Source organism: Anguilla anguilla, chromosome 8, assembly GCF_013347855.1.
Source record: "Anguilla anguilla isolate fAngAng1 chromosome 8, fAngAng1.pri, whole genome shotgun sequence".
In the NCBI taxonomy this organism is placed as follows: Eukaryota; Metazoa; Chordata; class Actinopteri; order Anguilliformes; family Anguillidae; genus Anguilla; species Anguilla anguilla.
Genome location: NC_049208.1, coordinates 23,941,738 through 23,967,230, shown reverse-complemented (window position 1 = coordinate 23,967,230; position 25,493 = coordinate 23,941,738). Strand labels below are relative to the sequence as shown.

Here is a 25,493-nt window from a genome sequence, read left to right as displayed (position 1 = left end):
CATGTGCAGTGCCTCAGGCCTTTCCATTGGCTTTTTAGTTTCTTCTTTCTCAGGCTCTCTCCCTCAAAGCTCATCTAAAAAATTACACAACGGTTTTTTAGTTTTTATTTGCAAAACAAAAGGCACTCAATTCAAGCTGCGTGGCAAATATGAGTGGTATTCAGCAACAAAGCAATCGTACAACTTTCCGCCTCCTACGATTTATCCTCAGTTATAAAAAGAAAGAGACAAAAAGAGAAGTTGGGCCATAGGACACTTTTGCCGGAAGAAAGAAGGCTGTACATTATACACAAAGAGTATAATTCATGGGGACATTTTTATTGACAGGAATAATACATATCACACTGTTTGTGCGCCCTTGTCATTCAGGTCAATTTATTCTGGAAGTCCGATGAAGCAGCTGGAACCTGTCCACCCAGAAGCACTGTTCGTAGCCAGGCAGTGCGGGGGAGTACGCCTGGGGAACACCAGGGGGCTTGCGAAGTGCACAGCTTCCAGAGGGGGGCTTGTTGCCTTTGTGTTGTCTCTCAGTGACGGCGCGGCCAGTGTCATGGGGATCACATCACATGTCAAAGCCCTGAAGTTTGCAGACTGGGACCCGCATGGAGGCCATCAGGTCCTGTGATATCCACGCAGTTAGCACTCCACTTTGTGCAGCAGTCACCATTCAGACCGCAGCCATTAACAGAGCTTTGCATGCCTGTCACAGCCGGGCCTCCACAGGCCTTCAAAGGCTTTAAATGCTTCAGCGCTTTCCTTTCCCCGCTTTCTTTTGTTTTATGCCTCTATTTTCATTATGAAAGCAGGCAGTACATTGCTGGTAGGGGTCAAAAGAAAATAAAGAAATCTCACTTTTGAAACATTATGAATATAAATCTGTGGTGTGGTGCCTAGATGTGATGCACAAGAGATTTGTTTAAAACAATAAAATTGAGTGATTGAATAGAAAAAATTGAGTCCACATTTTTTAAATTCATTTTAACATCAAAATAAAAATATTAAAAAAAATAAAAAAAACATATCATCAAGCCCAATACTGTGGATAAATCTGAATAAACAAAGGCAAAGTATTATTTGGATTTTGGATGCTAATATTTTTGAAGTGAAATTGTGAAGTTTGGGATTATAATAAAGTACTTATGTCACGGTACTCTCTGCCAGATAAAATGGGGAGATCAACAGAGAATTTTGTTTTGAGTGGCACACATGTAAACCCACATAAATCCTCATGCTCTCCTAGCTAATCTGTGTAGTCATCTCTGCTTTGGCAATCTAGACATCAACAGCTGACTGCATGCAGAGCAACACATCAACACTTCCATTCATCGTGTGTATTCAAATCAACTGTAAAATATATGCGTCAGTATATGTGCTTCATGCATGACTGTCTCATATTTCAAATAATCTCTGGAAAAAAGGCATGCTGTCTGGCCACATTCATATGTTTAACTCTGGCGCCACCATCTGCATAAGAGATGAAATGCAGGTGATTAGCTATGCAGTCTCCTGTGGCACTGAGCACTCTCATTAGCACACAGAACAAAGAGATGATTCTCTAGAGCTGCAGTCATCTGTTACACTTTGAGTGCCTGGTTTTGTGTGGGAGCCCTCCACACCATCTGCCCTCAGAAGCAGCTTTCAGTTGGATAAAACTGAAATTGAGAGGGTGAGAGGACATTTACTAGGACCTAGGAGGCCCATTAAAATTCCAATTAAAAGAGGGTGTATCTTTTTGACACCTAATATCTAATGAGTGTTGATTAAAAAAAACATGACATGAAGACATTAGTGAAATTGTGATGAGACACTGATTCCTCTTCATGACGCCCTGTACAGACTTTATATTTTTTATGTCACATGACATTACAGTCCCTTTCAGTTCATTGATAACAAAGCACTTTGAGTACAAGTATTTGTAATATCTATGAAAACTGTATCTGTGAGTAATTGTTTAAAAGTTTTAAATGTAACTTATCTAACCTGAGAAAGTATTTGTTAATCAAAGACAGTTAAGCAGTTAAGAAAAAGACCAACAACCATGTATAACAAAAGCCACTGCTTCTACTACACACACAACTTTTTCCCAATTACTGTGGCCTCCAAACACCTCTTAATCACTTCTAACACTACCCTCAAAACACCTCGCACACAAAACAAGTTCTCACTCAAACACACCGTTACACTTCTATTCACACTGCCCTCCAAGCCCGTTATATGCACAACCAATTAACCCTCAAACAGCTTAACCACAATTCCAGATATCCCTTAATCACACTTCTCTCTAAACATGCAAAAATTTGCAAATGCAAATTGTTGCATGTTTATACTGTAGTACAAAACCATGGTACAATTTCTTAACAAGACCAGTGATCTTTATTTCTGGTCCTGGCATGCCACAGAGTCTGCTGGTTTTGACCAATTAAAGCAGTTGATCTTGCTTTGAGGCGACAGTGCTACCAACTGCACCACTGTGCCGCCCATGCGAAAGTTCTTTCTTGCATTGCCATTGCATTATTGAGCTGTGGTGGTCTCGTCTGATGGAATTGAAAATGAATTTTTCCTCAATAAACTTCACAATTACTCCTCTGTGTCCTAGGCCATTTCATCTGTCTACCTGGCTGTGTTATTATTGCTCAGGGTGTTTGACTGGATCACAGTTGGATCATGCTCTGTCACTGTGGATATGGCCCCACTGATTCATGAATGTTGTGTTTGTATTAGCGTGATTGGTTTTATTTACCAGTAGTCTCATACAGGGCCATAGTTCTCAAGTCCGGGCTTAGTCTTAAGTCTGGACTCAAGATGTTTTTCTTCTGTCTCGGGCTCTGTGGCATTTAGACATGGACTTGTCTTGGTCACTGCAATTGGTCTCACCATTTCTGGTGTTCGTCTCTGACAAGTCCACAGCATCCATAAATGAGTGTGCCTTTGTTCATTCAAAAAATGCATTGACATCAGGCACTAGTATCAAGAAACCTTTCCAGTTGCTCCCCTGTAGACTTTTCTTTGACATATGGAATGGCAAGTATTTTTTTAAACTTTGTCACTGCCTGCGAAGTAGGCTGTCATTTTCATTTAGGCTACAGAGAGAAATGCCTCCAAATTCAAGTATCAGCATCACTAAATTTTCTACAAGCCTCAAATAATTTATTTGTGGTTCACAAAAAATAAATAAATAAATAAAAAATAAGGGCACTTGCACGCTAAGAGTATAAAATTACAGTATATCAGAGATGTTTGGGACATCCTCCAATTTTGTGAGACACCTGCAGAGACACCACAAAAATACTCAATTTGGACTAAATTGGGAAAGCATAACATTCAAACATTTGACAGGTACCAGGCAATAGCAAAACTAACAGCAATGAAAATCATGGTTGCAGCAATCAAAATCATGACCAATCGAAATCATGACTCAGTCATTAGAGGGGTAGACAGCATAGTCTCTTCACATGAAAAGGAATCCCCTACAGTGTGTTGCCTACCTGGTGCCCAGGTAGGAGATCTCCTGGAGTGTGTGGACAAGCTCCTGGCCAGAGCGGGGAGGGATTCAGTGGTCATGTTTCACATAGGACCCAATGACATAGGTAAGGGTAGGGTTGAGGTTCTGCAAGACAAATTTGTGGAGTCTACTTTTCCTGTCAGAGTGAGGAGGGACTCGCATATAGTAGAAATATCAGATCGGGCATGTCCTAGCCGATACCCGATCCTTAAAACATGATGGTGTCGAGACTCGATTCCAATGGATCGGATCGGGACATCCCTTGTCTGTACCTTCTGATAATTCCTTCCTCACTCAGTTAAATAATGAAATTCTGCTGCAAAATACTCTCTCAGAACAACTTCTGTGGCGTCCTTCCCGGTGAAGTCTTCTTGCCTCAATTACCGTGGCCATCATAGAAAAACTCCCACCCGTCAGGACATTCCCTTAAAAGTAACTTTGGACCTACTCTTCAATGGGCTAAACTGGCAACTGCAAGATGTGTGAACTTTAGTAAATTGAGAGTAATACATAATTAAACCACACTTGGAATATCTCTGTCACCTTCTTGCACGACCCTCCCTCAGATGCATACGCATGAATAAGAGAAGTACACTTTTCCCTGTGCACCCTTTTAGTAAATAATTTGCATTATGCGTGGCCTCCATGCACATCATTTGCACCAGAAATGATGCACAAACAGCTCTGTAAATCTAGCCCTTTGAGCATTTTCAAATAATATTATTAATCTTAGCACATATCAACTTCCACTTGATTATTATTAACAATATCTAGATTGTACACATTTTTCTAATTTAAAAAACTGAGAAATAAAAAGCAAACTTAGTATGTATTTGCAATTGTTTATTTAGCTATTTTGTAATATATATATTTTTTTTACAAATGACAAATAATAAAATAAATTGCACTGATTTCACTGAAATATTAAAATAAGCACTGGAATATAGGGTATTATTGTGAACAGGACATCCAAACAAAATATTTTCCAGTTCAAGACACCATTGAAACAGTATCAAAATGCATATATTTGTAGAAAGTAGACTTTAGCTAAATAGCTTAAGTGGCTTATCGCCTGTGATAATGGCTAAACTTGCTATATGCTTTGATGATTTTAATGGATTTAGCTGTTTCTTTTCACAGAATGAAAATTCTATCAAAATTGAATCTTGTCTGTTTGAATAGCATAATCCCTAAATCTGTTTAAATTGTGTGATCCCTAAATCTGAAATGCACCCCGCTCCCTGCTCTAAGCCTCATCCACAAGGTCTTAAAAGAGCAGACTTTAGGTATGTCCCCTCCCCCATCACAAAGCGTAGCTTCTACTGTACGAGTCTGCCCTGAGGGCAAGGCAGTATGGCACTTTAATTAATCAAACAATCTCCAAAGAGCAAGGGCTGGTTATTATTGTTGTTCAAGTTTCTCTTGATGTTGCCAATGACATTTTGTTAACAGCTTGGTTGCAACACTAGATCAGGTCTACTTTTAGTATTTGAATGCAGAAGAGTGCTGTTAAGGATGGAGACACATTAAGGGTCAATATTAGAGGTGTCAAAATCTATTAGAGTGAGTGTTATCCAATAGGGTTTACCGGACTCGTCCACAGTCCGCCTAACACCCTCACTTTCCCAATAAAATAAACATCTCTCCCACAGAATGACCATATGAGTTAGCTTTTTGCTTCACAGACATGTTTAACATGGTTGAATGCAGAAGCGGATTACTGGATTTTCTACATAACATGTCAGAGTGAGTGGTAAAGCGCAAGCCACACTGCAGGAAAACAATAGGCCATCTGCACCGGGGAACAATGTCACACTCTCACCAGGGTTCCACTGGCACATATTACAGAGGCCCATTAATGTGTCATTTCACTAACCCTGAGAGGATAATTTGTTGAACTTTTAAATAACTGCATCACTTGTCTGAAAATGATTATAATAGTACACCATTGTAAATTCAATATCTTCCAAATGCCTAAAAAATTAACGGCCAGTCCCTGCAGAATTAAGCACCCGAAGCTCTCTGACTGTTCTATGACACATATTTTGTTGGATATTATCTCATATAAAATAATAATTCTTAAATGTGATCACTTTCAGCATGTGTCTCTAGTCTTAGCTTAAGCCTTGGCTAATTAAATACATGACAGTTGCAGACATAAACTTCTCATATATAGTATTTCATATTGTTTGCTCCCAAATCAATAGTTGTGCCAAATATTATACAGCCATATGATGTGCATATATCTATGCACATCACTTAAGTAGTATGCAAAGTCAATGTAAAGGCAGGGTTGGTGTTTTAGAGGCAGAATGAAGAATACAGGCAGAAAATTCCCCCAGACATCAGGCGCCTGCTGACAACCGAAAGACTTCATTCCTTAAGCACAGGCCGTTGGCTCCCCACAGAACACGCCTGCACCCTTGTGGTCTTCATCAGTGTTACACTGGCAGTGAGCTGTCACACTAAATTAGATTTTCTATTGCAAGAGACCACCTAAACTCATTTGCAAAGGGGACATGGGTTGTGGGCGACTAAATGTGCAATTGGATAGTGTGTTTCCTCAATTTGCAAAACATGAGAAAATGTCAGTCGTTTGACAGTAATTGATTTTAATTCTTCAGATATCTTTCAGAAACAGCTATACAGGCAAACTGATTCTAATTGACAGAAACAACGTCCACAACGGACTCTGACAGCCAAACAAATGACAAACATTTGCTACAATAATGTTTGCTCCACGGGAGATATTCTTGTCATATTATAAATAAAACTTCTGCTTTGTTATGGTTTAATTAACTTTGTTAACTCGGTGTTTTAGACAGTCACTTGAAATATTTTAACTGTTGGCGTGTTTATTTGAACATATATAAAAAGTGTAAATCATACCAGGACAACAATGTCAGAAAATTAATCTCTGTTCTAAATCCAGTATGATGGACTGTATAGGTTTTTCTGACAAATTCTTTCTCTGTGCGAAGATGGTTTGAGGTATGCTTCATTGTTTCCTGTCTCTAGGTCAATTGGGTCAAGATTAATGACTGTTTATATCAGGGGTTTCAAATTCAGTCCTGGGACATGCCTGTACATGCCAGTTTTTATGCCAGTAAAACTCTTCATCAATTGGCAGTAGGCCTTAAGCAATAATCTGAAAAAGGTGCCAGAGACAACGTGAAGAGTGGTATGATACAAACTAATAATAAACTAGAACAGTTGGAAATACATGTAAAATGAGTACATTTCTGCGATGGTGTTCGGATGGTCTGCGTGTGCTGCACTTGACTGCAGTCTTGAAGTTACGTTCACTCAGTCACACAGCAGACTGCTGTTTGTCCGCACACAGGGGAGCATTCAGGATCAATCAGTCTGATGAGCATAAGCAGGCTTATGTCAGTGAGTGGAGCAGGGCGCAACAGATGTCACACTGTGAAATAAGCCTGTAATGCTACCAGAGCTCAGAGAGAACAGATTCACACAACTTACCTCTGTGTAGCAGATTCTCTATCCACTATTCTTTGACTCAGTTAAAGGCTGCACATGACAAATTATAAAAATGGGCCGTGGAAGCTCTATAGGCAACTGACATGAAGGCAGTTGTATCTGCCATTTTCAGGAATCAGTCCTAACCATTGTACAGATGAAATTATCACATATCACTTTCACCTTTCATTAAAAACGGGCCTCGGATCTGGATAATTCAAAAAGCAGGATCTCATCTGTGGCAGACTGCTGGAATGTATAGACAGTACAGGAGAAAGGTAAAGTAATGGCTTTCTTTTCTGCTTGCGTCTGTATCATGCAGAATATACTGATAAAAGCATTCTATTTGCTATTAACTTTTAAACAGTAACCTTTTTCCTGACTCAGAGGTTTGCTGTCCCTTCGTGTGCCATGAATTTCTTGTTTTGTGTTTAGATTTGACTTTAAAAAAATATATTTGAATAGCTGAATATCAAGCTTTGGGTTATATGTACAATAATTATAATAATTTGTGTATATTATTCACATATGAAGCAAATGTTCTTAACTCTCTTAATATCATGTACACAGTTGTGTACAGTTGGGACCATATGTACCTGGGATGTACTGTATGTACAACTGTAAGAGTTGTTTTAACACTGTACATTTTACTGTGTAATAATGAGTTATTCTACTGTTAAACCAAAAGCTGTTAAACTTTTAAGGTTCCTCAGGTACATGGTATATTCTTTAAGAAGAGATATCAGAGACATTCAAACATGGACACAAGAAATATTTCAATATTATTTATTTTTACAATACAGTAAAGTTTGAAAGAGGCAATGGTACTATGCAGGTAAATGGCATGCATATATGACGGGCCTGTAAGTATTACTAAAAATAGGAGAAGCTTCTTACAAGCTGTAATTAGTAAGGTCGGCTATCCTCCGGCCTAATGTGGTATAACAGCAGGGTTGATATGGGGAAAGTGGTTTTAACAAAGTTTGTAAACATAAATTCATCATTACACTTTGGTGCAGATTTTTCAAGGTTTTTTTGTGCAACAGAGCTCTTGCTATTTGTAGATATCACATCATACTGTGTCTATCAAGGTGGCACAAAACACTGTACCTTTTGTCATGGCAAAACAGGTCAAATACAGGAATGCTCATTTTTGCATCTTTGTCTAAAGACAACTGTAGGACCACAAAATAATTTGTGAATATGAAAATACGCTCATTAGATATTAGATGTGATTTATCAAGTTTGGCAACAATTGCGGCTTCACAGGTTGTGCATGTTATTTAATGCCTGGTGAAAGCAGGTATTAACTTCATTCAAGCATACTGACACAACAGCTGTCATTGGTGTTAGGAGGAGAAATAGTCAGCATTTTATGATACGGCTAGTATGGGAATGTGATCTTAATACTCACAACAATTTTTTAAATACATTAGCGTTGGAAGTGGTTTGGAAATCTAAAATCTTACATTGAAATCTTACATTGGTGCAGCCTTATTTTAATGTAGCACACATCTCTTGTTTTAATCCATTGCTGTGGGCAAAAAACCAAGTGCACACAGCATGCCAGTTCCCAGCCTGTCAGAGCAGGGTTAGTTGTTCAGTGAAAGAAAACAAAAACATAAGGACTGTATTTTTTCCAAATATAAATGATATTTCCAAATCTTCAAATGGTAGGCTGAGTACTTGACACACCCCTAATATCTACACATAAACTACAATAAAAAATAAAATAAAAACTACAGTAAAACTATAATACCAAGATACTTATCATCACCTCCCCCTTATAGGACAGGATTTAATATGTGGCCTACACTAAAACAATCATCTTAAACTGCATTACCGTATAATTAGTCATATTTAAACCAAGGTCCTAGATAGGGTATTCACCTTATCTCTCTCCAACACAAATATTGAACAAATTTAAGAAAGGATATGAATTCTGTGTAGTGCAATATATGTCTATTGTAGGATATGATCTGAGTGTCCTATGAGGTACACATTTATGACATGGTATGAGGGGACTGTAAGGCATGCATCTGTCTCAGTATATGATCTGAGTGAGCTGTGAGGTACAGTATGATTCTGTTAAGAGGATTTCTTTATTGATTTGGTTCTGGGATTTTGTCATTCCAAACTTTATTTTTACAATATAAATATGAAGCAAAAGTAAAGAATATGCTATGTGTATGAAAGGGCTGGTATGGCAGGTAGGAGAGGTGTATTTACAAGGAGAAAATAAAATTTGAAACATATTGTCTTCCTCAACCCGCAGCGTGAGCCAGAAATTCCAGAGGTTACTCCTGAAGAAGAGGCAGCTCGAAAAGAGGCAGAGAAGCAGGCCAAGGAACAAATTGAAAAATCAAAGGTACGCCTCCTCTCCCGGGTTTTTCATATAAATCTTAATCTATAGCATATACTTTATCCGCTACACCACTTTGAAGAATCCTTTAGAATATTAAATCATAAACAATAGAATGAACTTTCCTAATTACTGTTTACAACATACTCAAGTCCCCAAGGTCAGTAGTTCGTCTGGTTTTCATTCTTCCCCTTGGGATAGAATGGGATATCAGGTGAGTGGAATCTCTGGCCAATCATGGACATGAATCAATCAACTAAATACCTGGTAGAAAATACAACCTTGAGGGCCGCATTTGAGTATCTAGGACTTTAGGACTTACACAGCCACCTCGGTAATTAGAATTAGCGTGCATTTTGTCAAATTCCGTAGATTGGGGTTACAAGCACAAGTGTCAGGAAAGAAAGAAAGGAGAAGCCAGTTTGAATAATTTAAGCACAGCCAACTGCAGCTCAGGGGGAACTGTTCTTAAGCATCTCAGCCTCTGTGCTGTAAGGACCAGGAAGATAATAACATTCATTAACGCTGGGCTATAACTTCAGGTTTGGGTCTGGGCTATGTCATTAGCCTAGTATGACCACATTGGTACAAAAGGGATAGGGTCTCTCAGGTTACTGCTGCATTAGATTACTCCAACAGTGTGCTAAGTCTGAAACAACAGTCCTGGAGGGTCACAGTGTCTGCAGGTCTTGGTGATTTCCTTTCAATCAGCACGTAATTTACACAGTGGAAACAAGGTCTGTGGACTAAAATATGATTTAAATTAAGTACTTAAGCTGGAACACACTGAAGACTAGCAGAAAACTGTGGTCCTCCATGATTTCAGTTTCACATCCCTGTGTTACATAATAGCTATCATCAGTGAGAAAATAATTTCATCAATTCCTTGCTATATCTCCAACAGTAGTATGTGGCCTGTTGTGTAGTAAATAGTTATGAACTTACAGGCAAGTGCATTTGAGGACTGTGCATGCTTCAGCTGTATGTACTGTTTGGGTGGGATGTGGGTGACATAGCAGTGGATTTGTGAGGAAACTGGTGATTCTAAATTGGAGGTAAAATTAAATTGATCTAACTGGCTAGGATGATTTTATTTTTTAAATATGGCCATCTATTAGCACAACGTTCAAAGACATGTACATGAGAACATTAACCAAGCATACATTTTTTTCTGACTTTTCATGCACAGTTTAAACCTGTTGCATTTGCTGTTCGTTCAAATGTCAACTACACTCCAGGAGATGATGATGGTGTACCTTCGCCTGGCACAGCTATTCCCTTTGAAGCTAAAGACTTCCTTCACATCAAAGAGGTGAGACTGCCACTCAGAATACTTTAACTCATTGAAACATAGTTTCTAAGTCAATAATTCATTGGTCAATGCTTATTTTGCTAATTATAGCAGTGATCTTTCCAATAAATCTAATTTTCATATTGTTTTAATCTTGTTATCAAACACATTTTTGCTTAGCCCTAAAGAATCTGAAAAAGCTGACAATGTCACTGTGTCCATGTGTCCCCTCGAAATAGAGTGCAATGGTTCAGCCAGACATCTAGGGCTCTATTTTAACAACCTTAGCGCATAGTATATAAGTGTAACCTGCAATAAATCAATCAGAATGTCATCTCCCATTTCCTTTAAAAGCCACCTGCATTTGCACCTTGTCAGATTGCTAATATAAGTGTGGACAGGATTTTTTTAGGGACAGGATTTGCCAGAGACCACACTAAACAATGTCTGCACCCTTTTGTTATCCCTGATAGGCCATTAGTCCGTCATCCCTATTGCACAAAAAGCGATAACAGTCCAGCCTAAAGTTATTATTAAAAACCGAAACGACTCATTGTAATCAATGCGAACAACACAATCAATGCATTTTTATTCATGTAAAGAAAATTACGAATAAATAGAATAGGATAAACAAGGAAAGGAATTGACGTGCTTTATGGACATACTGTATGATAATACTACTTTAGGCAGCAGGTGCATGGAGCAGAAGAAAAAAAAAGCATTCATAACTTTCCAGCAAAATAAAACAACCATTACACAAATTGCCTTAACACTGAAATGTACACTATAATGATATAAACAGACAGCAGTAAATAAACAATATGTAGATGATTTGAATCTGTGTTTCTACTGTATTTTGATGGTGCATGTCTGAGCCACCTCCAGGCTAACGAACACTTTGCAAATATTATAGCTATTCAGGTATAACAGATGTAAGCATATAAATGGTAAATGGACTACATTTATATAGTGCATTTTCCAGCAACTACTGCGCAGAACACTTTACAGTGAATGCCTCTCATTCACCCATTCACACACACACACACACACACACACACCAACCACAAAAGGCAGCAATGCAAGGCGCCAACCAGCTCTTCGGGAACATTTGGGGTTAGGTGTCTTGCTCATGGACACTTCGACACATCCAGAAGGCCAGGGATCAAATCGACAACTCTATGGTTTCCAGATGACCGCTCTACCACCTGAGCTAATGCTGCCATACACAGATATAAAATGTTAGTCTAGTTCTTTGTACTTTACCTTCTATAGTTTAAAATATTTAAAATATTCCAGAATTTCTCTTAGACTTCAGTATGAAACATGTCGCAACCAAAGCATACAATATAGATTTTGGTCATGAAAACATATTTGTTTGGAATATAGGTGATAAAAACAGTTAGTAATCTGAGGATTTTATCAATGTCAAACGTTAAACGTTAAAATTTACATTCATTGGATCAAAGTCTTTTGGTTTTTCAGTTATTTACAGCAGTCTCATTAATTGCACTATTGCTCTGATGATGATCATGAGAATGATATGTTTTCCACATTGTGTAATGAGTGGATTCTTGTCAATGTTTTTTCTGTAGAAATACAATAATGACTGGTGGATAGGGCGATTGGTGAAGGAAGAAAGTGAGCTGGGCTTCATCCCCAGCCCAGTGAAGCTGGAGGCCATCCTGATTAAACATGAGCAGCAAGCTAGGAAAGCAAAGATACAAGCCAGGTAGCACCCTCACTACCATAACACACAAAAACCAAGCTAGAAAAATGACACCAATGTCCTCACTACACACTGGGGTTCTACACAAGACAAGACATTCAAACTTACAATGAATAATACATAAATAAAATAAATTACAATATGAATCAATAATGAAAGGAAACGTGACCCACGTTGCTGGCAGGTGCAGCACAACATTCTCACAAACCCAGAGATTCAGCCTTCTGGGGATTTTCAACAGTGTTAGATACTATCTGGTCTGTAGATAATCAGAGCACTCGGTACAACTTAGTCAAGAAAATGGCAGACATTGTTGTGCTGAATGGCCTGTTCGCGTCATTATGTTATGCTAAGTTACGTTAGAATAAACTCTAGCCCTTTTGTTAGCTTATTTGTGCATGTACTAAGGATGCAAAAAACACAGCTGGAAATAGCGAAGTAGCCAATTGTCCAACTATTTTTGGTTCCCCAAAATAGAGGGACTATGTATAAAAACGACTGCAATTCCCACGTGGTTCACGTGATATGGATTTTAATGCCTGCAAATTCAAGCTGATAGTCTGCACTTTAACCTCATAAACATAGTTTCATTTCAAATCCAGGGTTTTTGAGTACATAGTCAAAACAAAAATTGTGTCAATGTCAAAATTCTTGCAGGCTGCTCTGTACGATTAGACCAAAGTGACACACTGCACAGAGAGCCTTTCCACTCTGCTTTTTTGCAGTAAAGCAGCAGCAACAAACTCCCATTCCACATCAGGGGAGATGGTGCCTCACTCAAAGAAATCTGCTCCTCCTCCTCCTCCACCACGTAAGTTGTTATTTTATTTTATTTATTTTTTGCTATGTGAGATGGTGTATATTTCACATAGACAATGGTCACTACTACTACAAGCTCTCTGTCCCTCACTGTCACATACAATGGCCCAGTATACTATTAATACAGTATTTAATTTAATAAATTGTTCACTGAAAATTGCTAGAGCTTTTGTTCATGTATGTTTAACTAAATTGACCTGGAGAAATGATTACATTTATTAAAAAGAAGATAAAGCGTAAATTCCCCCCACTTATCTGGGATCGTGTTTGTTCTGCACTTCCATGCCAGTGGATGCACAGTATCATACTTCAGCCCAGGGTATGGGTGCTGTTGCTAGTCCTGGTGTCACAGCAGTGACTTGAAGGGAATAAACTGTATTTTTATTTAAAGTATTATAACAGTTCACCTTTCCCTTACCCACAGAGGCCCCCACAACCAAGCCAAAGAAATCTGTAAGTCCAAGTTTCATTTGAGGCTTTTTAAAAAAATATATTTTGCTGTGCTCTGTATGTGGTGATAATTGGAGAATATAAATTCACTGTTTGAAAATGATGAGCCAATATTAGCAGACAGTGAGAACAAGTCATTCAGATATTTTGGCCAACCAAATTCTTCAGCTTCTTTTGTTAAGATACTTTGTTGTGGATCTGAATAATTGCTGAAGTGTTTGTTTCTGCTTTATTTTGAGCATCAGTATGTCTCCATCTGTAGACAGAACATATCCCAACATACGATGTCGTGCCTTCAATGAGACCTGTGATAATGATTGGGCCTTCACTCAAAGGCTATGAGGTGAGAGTCTGTATGTTGAATATTCTTACAAAGCCACTTAGTAACCCCCTGCAGTATAGTAGGAACACTAGTGCTAAAATCTATTGAACCCACAAATAAAAAGCAGCACTTGCTAATATGTATATTCCTACCCAACCTTGGAAATAGCTTTAAACTGTGACAATTAATTAGCAGAGTTATTAAATAAGGATTAAGGAGAGAATTTTAGACATGTCCTTATGCAATTGGTTTCATCCACTACAGCCATTTTCCCTACAGGTGTAAATAGCCATATACTTCCTTTCCCTTGCGTCAGCTATTTCTAGTACACCCACCAAACCCTGTGTCAGCTTTGCACTCACTAAATGCTTCATTTCACTCTTGATGTCCTAACCTATACCACAAGGATAATTTCCCTGGCGACCCTTTGACCTCTGGTTTCTCCAGTGCCTCAGTGCTTGTTCTCCCTGCGGCCACAAAGCTGCTGTTTCTCCTCAGCATTGCCAATGCCAGTCCCGTCCTGCTGACATGCTGATCACCCTCCCATCATCCTAATCTCTCGTTGTCATAGTCTCTCACCTAGTGCTCATTTCACTAAAGTGATTTGTGAGGATTTTTACACATCTTGTCAAAACACATTTCATGTAAATGCAATGCTTGCAAATGACTCCAGGGCTCTTGTAAAACCTTTTTTTTTCTTTGCAAATATGGTGCTTCTTTTGATTATGTGGAGATGGAAGCAGACCCCAGAAAGAATCTTCCATGATCGCACCCATCCTTAAAAAAAAAGACAAAAACAAATAGAGATAATGAGCTGATCGAACTGAATATTTTATGCGACGTTCTTGACAGAAGTCTTAGGCCAATCACTAACAGGAGTATGACCCTACAATTCTCGCTTCAGGTGTTCCTAACAGAAAAAGCAGTCCATACATGTTCTCTTAAGTATAGGCTGCTTAAGTACATCAAGTTATTTAAAATATATTTTAAAAACATTATAAAACTATAGCCACTAATTTTAAGTGTAGCTGAACTATTTCCTGGAATATGTATAGAATTTATTCTAAACTTTGCATCCTTCTAAACCACCTAAATTAAATTCAAATCTACACTAGTTCCCCAATACACAGAGGACAAAATACTTAAATAATTCCAGCTTAATGCATGTTGTCACTGACAATATACAATTCACAAGTTATATTTAGCTCAGATGTTCTGGTGACTGATGCATCAATCCTCTGGGAACCCTTCACTGTGAGGAGTGCATGGATATCCAGGCAGTTGTCAAATAGGCATGCAGAGGACCTGAATTGCAATTCTCTAAGGGTACTGGAGGGATAAAAATGTACAAAACCCAGAAGAAAAATGGTTTAGGTCATTCAACTGAAAATGCACTCATCACAAATTACATGAATCCACTACTTCACATATCATGTGCTATAGAAAATTTTAAACCAAAGAATGGATTCAACTAAATGGCCAAGACTTGCCAGATCTGAAAAATGTGGCAGGGCCTTGACCTCCTGGCCCCTCTACCCATTTCCAGTGTCTACAGTAAAACACAAAAACAAGAATGATGAATTCCCTTCAGGCACTTACTGTAGGAAAGACAAGTCTTGCAAAAGTTTGAATTGTATATTTTTCATGTGTCACAGATGACTGTACAAAATGCAACATTTACTAATGTCATGTACTGTGTTTGCTTTTAATTTTAGTTGACTGACATGATGCAAAAAGCACTCTTTGACTTTCTGAAACACAGATTTGAAGGGAGGTGAGTTTGGGACATTTTCTCTCAGGTTTTTATCACCATACAATTTGGACACGCCACACCGTTAGATCAGTGCATACACATCAATCGCCCTGTATGCAATATCAAAAGCCCTATTTAAGACTAGCAACACAAAGCATGAACAAACTTGATTAATTCACTTTACTGCCAATTTTTCCACTTTCCTGCTCAAAACATTTGCATCGGTAAGGGAGGGGTGGGGTAACTTGGGGTATATACTGAATCTGAAAAATAACTTGGAAAAGTGGCAATTTCACATTCACATAGGCCTTTGCATGAGGTCAATCTGTATGCTCACCAAAACCAGCTTGTAGGGCAACAGCTTGTAGCAGGAAAGGCAATCACACTTCAGCAAGACATGCAAATATAATACACAATCACAGGAGCTGGTTCAAGATTTAGTGAATCCACTTGTATTTTAATAAATTAAAAATTAAGAAAACAAAAACCTCTCTGTGTTGGAGATTAACTGCACTCAGTTTGAACAAAGTAGTGCCATAATCAAAGTCTGTTCCAAATCCAAAATCCAGTCCAGGTTCACAGTCTTGCCAGGATCAACAGCCAAAATGAGTCCTCAAACAAAGCACATGTTATACACAGATCCACTCACAGTTCTATTCCAATAGAACTGCTCACCTTTCACCCCACAAAAGTATTTTACACACTGCAGCCACAACCTTGGGTTTAAATAGGGTGCTTTGATTGTTTAATCCTCCTCAGGTGTGTGTTTGGCTTGTTTGCCATTAGGGAGGACCCATAACTCCACCTGCTGGAGCCATCTTACTTTCATATATCGACCATCCACTACACTTCCCCATATTTCCCCACATAGTGCACTGGGTGCTCTCTAATTTTGACTATTCAACTGATTGTTCCCCCTCTTATGTGCGCACTTCTTGTTGCATCTCATAAATCAGTGACGTATAAGGTTTTCAGATCAGGAAAAATGTAAAAAGTTAAGCTGTTTGTTTACTTGAGTGTTATCTACTTGTTTATTATTGTTGGATTCAGTATAAAAGCCCAGTGTGTTTTTAAAAAAGGTAGCCAATTTCATGAAACACCCTTGCCATATCATAGTCTTTTTATAATCTTTCAGTACTCTACATTTACATACACTTTTACATTCTGTTTTTAAATGTCTATCAACACTGGCATATTGCTCCAATGGTGTATTGTGTGTGGTAATTTATGTAATATTTTTAATTAAGAAGTTTTATGCTCAGTAATTTTGAGTGTGCAAAAGCAATTTCAATACTTTTAAATAAAAAAATAACAAAACTTGATGCACTCATGAGTTCATGTATCTCCTTTTAGAATATCAATCACACGGGTCACAGCCGATCTTTCCCTGGCCAAATGCTCTGTGATGAACAATCCCAGTAAACATGCACTATTAGATCGCTCAAGTCTCAGTAAGTGCTACAATGTCTTTTATTTTCATGTTTGTGTCTGATGTGCTGGGTTTTTTCCAAAGGTCCTCGTGTTAAATATAAAGTGTGGACATCAAAGATAAGAATGCTTTGGTCATTTGGAAATGTGTTCAACTTTGAAATTTAATTATTTATTGAAATGGCTGCTCGAATGACTCTACATTTTTTCTTATTTTATAGCTATGGATGTTTACTTACACTCACTGGCAACTTTATTAGGTATACCTATCTAGCACCAGGTAGGAATCCAGAACAGCCTTAATTTTTCACAGCATGAATTGAACTTCATGGTGCTGAAAACTTTCCTCAGGCATTTTGGTCCACACTGACTTGATAGGCCATTGGAGTGAACTGAAGTCACTGTAATCAGTGGAAGCAGCTTGAGATGATGTGTGCTTTGTGACATGGTGCGTTATCTTGCTGGATGTATCCACTTGAAAAAGGGTAGAATGGTCATTAAGAGAGGCACATGTTCAGCAACAATGCTTAGGTATGCTGTGGCATTCAAATGATGCTTAATTGTTATTAAAGTGTTCCAAGACAACATTCTCCACACCATTACACCACCACCACCAGCCTGCACCGTTGACACTAGGGATGGGAATCATTAGGATTTTATCAATACTACTACTCTAATCAATGCTGATTATCAGTTTGGTACTTTATTGATACTGTTATTGGTTCTTTTTGATTATTTTAGAAGAAAAAAGACCATGTTAAATAAATAATGATAAATAGTTTAGTTTAGTTTAGCATGATGAATGGAAATGTTTTCCATGTGAACACAATACATTGCCTGAATGAAGATTGTGCCTAATGAGAATTGCGTTTTGGAAAATGTGAAATGAGACTAAAATGTGTGAAAATACTTATAGTTGTGCTTACAAGTATGAGGATTGCCTTTCTTCTTGCACATTAACTCAGTTTTGCTCATTTGGTTTCGAACAGCAGTTCCAGTGTTTAACCAATTGAGAAAAACTAATTAATGGAGAAAGACAGACTATCACAGCTCACGTACATTGTTTTTGTCTGTGGCCTGCCTGTTTTATGACCCCTTTTACAGTCAGATCTTTAGTATACCCTATTTAGGATCTGAACAGCATGACAGTGTGTGTGTGTGTGTGTGTGTGTGTGCGTGCGTTTGTTTGTGTGTGTGTAGTGGCACTTATTTTTTGTGAAATTTGTGTTTTGTGAGTTTATTGAAGGAATTTTTATATGTACCTATTTTGTATCCTCAATCACTGGAACTGACCATGTTTGCTCTGTGATATAACCTTGACTGTGTGTGTGTGTGTGTGTGTGTGTGTGTGATTGTTTAATATGTCAATTTTTCTTTGTGCTCAGTTATTTAATTAACTTGTTGAAGCTTTCTGTTTTTGTAGCTGAAGTTCAGAGTGAAGTTGAGCGAATATTTGAACTGGCTCGACCCCTGCAACTGGTGGTATTGGATGCTGACACGATAAACCACCCATCTCAGCTGGCCAAATCCCCCCTGGCGCCCATTATTGTCTTTGTTAAGGTCAACTCTCCTAAGGTAAGTACGAAAATCACCAGTGTAACTTACTTTATGAAATTTCATTTTACCAGCATTTCTACTGAGTGCTCTGATGGCAACGTAATGGCAAACAGGTACCATTCCAATCCATCAGTATTTCCACAAAACCTGAATAGGGCTGTAAGTCTAAAGATGGGCCATATCATATCATCAAATGATTTGCTATTTTATTTGGAATGTCATTGTGTGAGCCCATTTAGCTTCCTCACCAGCTAGCAGTATTGTCTCAAAATTGTTGTTGTAAAATTGTTAATCACCATACTGTACACACCTTGTTAAAGACTGTGTTTTATGGAAGCCAACAGAAAGTTTTAGCCTAAGCACAGAACATACTAATTTATATTTTCTCAATTTATATATGTTATACCTGTGATGCATGGCTGGGGATGGCCTCTGCACCATATGGTGAACAGACAAAGACTGACAAAAAAGTTAATAGCCTGTTGCCTTATTACGCCCAGGCACAAAACAGAAAACAATACTTCATAAATCAACAAATGAAAAGACAAAAACAGAAACTATAGCCTGAGGTAATGTGCAAAAAGAAAAAACAATCCCTTTTTAGGCCTGAGAACAAGGCCTTTTAAAAGGCCCAATAATTAGGTAACAGGCAGCAGCTGTAGTGACTACAGCGAGCCCCAGCTGTTTCCATACCTATAAGTAGGGCTGGCACTGCCCTCTGGTGGACAGCCCTGGGAGGAAGCAATAGCTAGGAGCCAGGAAGGGACACCTGAGACCGAAAGGCCATCCCCAGGATCAAACACCACCAGGTTTCCTGACACTGGTGGCCCAGGCAGATGTATCTGCAGCAGGTGGTGAGAGCTCCTCCGAGTGAGCCCCTGGCTACAGTCATGATGTGACCTCCAGCAGCCCCTAAGGTCAGGGTACTGGGACTGTGGACTCTGGAGGGATGACAGCAAGGTGTCCTCTGCAGGATTTGTGATGGCTGGTGTCCAAGGCTCCCCTGGAGTGCTCACTGCAATGACAGGCGGCTACAAAGGACTTTCTAGAGAGGGTGACAGGGCTGCGGTCTCCTGTAGGACCTCTGGACAATGCAGTAAAATTTTACATGCGTTTTCCCAAACCAAGCATCCCTAAAACCTCTCCAAATGGCACCAAATCTCTCCAAATTGGAATATTGTGTATATCTTTTTTCCCAGCCATATTCCACTTCCAGAAGCTAATTCCATTGAAGGTGATACCCTCTGGAACCCCACAAAACAAATATTCTTTATTAAATGCGAAGTGAGGGAACACCAAAAGCCTCACACACAAACACACAAATACATGTGTATGTGAACAGGCAGTGCTCTCTTTAATAACAGTTGATTTGACTGTTCTGACCTCTCACCTTAGACCTGTCCAGTGTGATGCAAAACGGCCAGGAGTTTCCTCCAACTGGTGAAGCTCATGGCATCAAAGAAGTACACAAATTGTGCTTACAAGCCACAGCTTCTGCCATGCCTGTGAGCAGGGCCAGAGCTGCCCCCTGGTGGAGAGTGCTTTAACTCCCTTCCAGGCATCACACACCCTATGGGGATTGGCTGCATAAAATTCAACTGGACAGAATTTAACTGAAAAGCAGTTGATTAAATGCATTTTAAAAAAAGGAAAGCCCAATCATGCTCAGAGTCTAGAAGAGTCTATTTAGAAGAGTGCAGACAAGCATGTGTTCTCCTCCCAAGCATGCGATGTCAGCTGCTGCTTATCACACTGCAGTCCACAAGCCAGGCTTGCACAGATATACATTAGAAAAAGTCATTAATGTGCACACTAACTTGTGGCCACTTGGTCAAATAGCAGGGTAAGCTGGTGTGCTGCTGTCATGCTGGTCAACTGAAACCCACCAATTGCTGGCCAATGCTAGAGCCAATTGTGTGTCACTGCACAGCTGCTGGCCATGGTTAGCATTGGCATTGGCATGGTGTGGATTCATAACCACTGTGGAACCCATCCCTGCACTAGTACAGTGCCTAAACAGGATAGACATACAGGAGCACCCTGAGTAAATGCATTTTACACAATGCTCTCGTTATCACAGTCACATGAGCAATGGATTGGCGACCTGTCCAGGCAACCTGTCCAGGGTGTATTCCTGCCTCTCACCCAATGCATGCTGGGATAGGCTCCAGCCCCCCCTGCAACCCTGACCAGGAACAAGCAGGTTAGATGGATTGATGGAATACACTTTAAAAAATGGATGATTAAAAGAAAAATGCACAAAAAAGTAAATAAAATAATAGGTGATCAAGCTTTTTCTGGGCCTCAATCTATGGAATGCTCTACCAGAGAGTATGAGCATTCCACAAACTCTCTATTCTTTATCCCCTTGAAAAAAGCATTTTTTGTAAACTGTTTTGTTGAGACACTTAGGGTTTTTTAGTCATATTACCACAGGTGCTGAAACCATAGTGTTATTATGGGAACAAACACTGTTGGTGCTTAAGCACCCACTTGTCAGTAAGGGACAATAAGGTTACCAGTGGGTGCTGCAGGAATCTGGCAAGAGTATAAGGTTTAAAAAATGATTGCAGGTAAGAGGGTGCTGTTCCTCTTCCTGTACTATAACCAGGACTAGAAATTTGTATTTTGTTTGTAATTCAGCATGCTTCCATTTTGGCTGATTGTAGATGAGATGAGCAGCAGTATTCTGTATGAGCCAGTTGCCTGGTAACACTTGCAGGAAGATTGTGGCCTACTGGTCATAGATGCTTGACCTGAACTACTTGCTACCACAGCTACTTTTGATTTACTGTAGTCAATCATTTTGGGAAACGTGTTACTTCTTTCCTATTTCTGAACAAACAGACACAGACACGGTTAAGAAAGTATTTAAATTTGTGCTCATCCATATCTTTAATTCCACTATGCAGGTTTTACAGCAGCTGATCAAGTCAAGAGGCAAGTCACAGTCCAAACATATGAGCGTCCAGATGGTTGCTGCTGAAAAACTGGCTCAGTGTCCCCCTGTGAGTGCTGCTAAGATCACTTTTTCCACATACACATAAATATTACATATTATGTGGGTAGAAATTAAACATTAAAGGCCATTACACGTGAAGAACAATGCAAATAAATGACATAAAATTGTGAGTAATTCAGAGGTGAATTTCATGCACCAATACTAAAAAGAGGATGAATTTCAATTTTAAAAAATTCAAACCATGAAAAAATGGTTCATCAAGTGATGATGACCTGATCTTGCTTTTGTTCAGTAATATATATATATATATATATATATATATATATATATATACACACCCACTACTGAGGAGGAGAGAGAATGGAGAGTTCCACCGTTTTGTACAGGAGTGCCACAGATTCCTACACGTATTACCTGTTAAGGATATAATTACCCTCAAATTAAAGCTGCACTTTAACCTCATATTCATTGTTTCATTTCAAATGTCACTGTCCAATACTTATAGACAACACTGTATATAATCTACGTTGTTTGGCCTTTTTGTGAGACAAGGATGTTACCAGCAATCACCCAAATGTTTCATATCACAAGTATTACAATGGTTATGATGATTACAATCCACCGGCAAACAACAGATAGCATTAAAGACATCTGAATCATCAGTAATGAAGTGACACAAGTGAATAACAAATGAACAATGTATTTATGACATGAACTTATCAACTGAAAATAAGTTCACTTCTCTCTTCCTCTAGGAAACATTTGACGTAATATTAGATGAGAACCAGTTGGATGATGCATGCGAGCATATTGCTCATTACTTGGAAGCATACTGGAGGTCAACCCATCCTGATGGCTGCTGTCCTCCCAACCCACTCCTGATGGATCTAGCTGCAGCCACATTGCAGGTTGGGGACAGCACTACCCCTATCTCTGACCTGCACGAACAGGTACTGAGTGCAGCTAATCCTGGAACCCTACCAATCTCCAAGATGTGTGTGTTTTGTGACACATTAAAAAATACAGTAGATACTGCATCTGGACACATACATAGTAGACAGGATTTCCATTGTGGGCTTGTGCATGAGTGGCTTATGGAGGGAGAGTTTGGCTTGTCAGAAAAATTTTGGCAGTTGCCATAGGAAATCAATGAAGCAGTCAGTTATAAGTTTTAAAATTAGGATAAAATCTAATCATACATTAAAATCATAGCTTTTTAACATATTTAAAAAAATGTGTGGCTTATTGTCACAAAGATTTAAAATACCCAGATTTACATCTTGCAACTTGTAATTGCCAAGAAACCTGTGGCTAGCAACAGCAAATGTCGCTAGCCCCCAAAAAGACGGTTAACACTGCCTCTACATTTAAATGTTCAAAGTAAAAACGAATTATGATCAGAAAGCTAGTCTAGTTAGTAAGTCTAGCTATTTAGTCTACAATATGTCACATGGTGTGACACACCCCTAGGTAGACACCATTGATTCAGTCTTGTCATTCGATGCTCCCCCATTTTCCATTTGATGCCATGCTTTAATTCAGTTTGACACTTTCCTTTTCACCTTTGAGGTGGGGGTAATATACTTTGAAGCCTGACTTGCACCTGCCAATCATAGGTTTCACCTCCACCCTAACAGACCTCTGTGGTCATACATCACTGAAGCATTATTGTGAATGCCCCATTTTGGGGGAAAAACATTCAGACTTACTCCCGCTGAAAACAACCCTGAGAGAGGAAGACGATGACAAAGAACAAAAATGAAAAAAACTGCATAAGTGCCCAGAAGTTGTTGTGTTGTGAACTTCACAGCCAACATTTAGGAAAAACCTTGATTTGTCTTTTTCACATTTGTGACACCCAATTAATGATCCCAAAAGAAGAGCCCTATGGCTACTGGCGGTTAAGAGAGAGGACAAGGAAAGGAAGCTATAGGATCCTGCATCTCCACACACATATGTCTGTGGAAAGCACTTTCTAACAGCATAATAATTTATATGCATGATATGGATAATTAGAACTACAGTGTTCAACAATCATGGTGGCCCAAGACACGAGAGCTCACTGTCCCAATCGGGCCAGTGCCAAATTATTGTGCTTTATCTGCTCTCATTAAATGTAGCTAGAGAAATAGCTGGGCAGATCACTAACTAGCATCCAGAGGCTAACGGTAATTTGTACTTTCCTGATGATCACTGGCATATAACTTAAAGTACAACACAACACCAGTTATTTCTCTCAGAAATCAAACAATGCAGAAATACAGTTAGCTGAATTGCTGTTCAAATACCAATTAGCTTACTGCTAACCATACTACAAAACCCCATAGACACACAAATGAAAACTAGCACACATGTGCGATCTGTTACAGGCCAACAATCCTCAAAATTGCAATATGTAGCAATTAAATGTATAGTTTAAGTAAAATGCCATATTGACATGTTTGAGGCAAGGAAACTTGATGCTTATTTCACTAGCTAGATGAGAGAGAGGAGCATACCACCAGACCATTCAATAATTTTGCATTGTATCCTGCATGCATGGTGCTGTGTAGCAATGTTACATAATCGGTTGACGTTTTAATTAGTTATATTTTTTATTATTTTGTTGTTTTTATTTTTTATACAGGGGCTCTTTTGTTGTGTCTCAGCACACTCCAATTGGGTTGAATAGACATTTTCCCCCAAAAAGGGGGTGTGAACTGATGGACTGTCAAGTACCTGAATGTGCTGCGATGGGGTGGGTGGGGGGTGGAACCTTTGATTGGCAGGTACAAGTCAGGCTTCAAAGTAAATTCCCCCACCTCAAAGTGAAAAGGCATGTGTCAAGTTAAATGAAAGCATGGCATCAGACAGAAAACAGAGGAGTGTCAAATAACAAAAAGCAGAGATTTGAATTACATTAAGAATGAATGAATTAATGCATCACTGGGAGTTTTGATGTGGTCTTTTGTTGATTCATGTGTTGAGATTTCACTGTTAAATGTGGTCATTTGACACTGTATTTCAATTGTGGCACGAAAGAGCTTCCATATCAGTGAGTGAGCTGTGGTCAGTAATGACTGATGTTTTCGAACAACACTTCTGTTATTACTGTTTTACACAATGCATAGATGCTGGTGGGATGCTCAATATCTGGTCTGTGTCTTACTAATACAGGGGTGAGCAAAATGGCAAGATTTTGGCTGAGAAGGGGAAGCACCATCGACAGTGGGAGCAACAAGACGAACATACTCACACCAGAGTACCACCCTGAATACCATACACACACCAAGAGTAGACCACTCACTTGCAAGAGCACCACACTCACAACCAGAGAGCATCACACTCATCTCAGAGTAGCATACTTACAACCACAGAGCAGCACACACACTAGAGTACCACATTCACAACATTCAAGAACCAGATTGTACAGTACATGGCTAAGTAAATTCCCTTGTAACAGTTACTGCTGTATGGTTTCATAGTATTGCCATTTTAACCTTGGATTACCTGCTAATTGTTTTTAGGAACCAATACAACTTATGATTAATAACAACATGATTGTCAAGTTGTTGTACTTATTTACTCTGCATGTTCCCATTGGTAGCCATTTTTGTTTCCTTTTTAGTACATTTGCAAACTTTTTACTAATAATAGCAGTAAAAAGAAAGTTGGATTATGTTCACAAATGTTTACCTTGTTAAACGAATGTCAAAATACTAACTCACCTACAGAGAAACAAGAAACAAACAATCTCACAAATCTTTTACCATAGGAGAGATTTTTCACTTAGTTTGTCTCATTTCAATATTTCAGCAGCAAGACAAAAACAAAATCTAGTGTAAGACTGAAAACATCACCG

General features: G+C 38.9%; 1 pseudogene; it reads left to right on the top strand.

Annotated features, from left to right (window-relative positions):
- Positions 1 to 391: 391 nt before the first annotated feature.
- On the top strand, positions 392 to 25,137 carry LOC118233589 (annotated as a pseudogene).
- Positions 25,138 to 25,493: the final 356 nt, after the last annotated feature.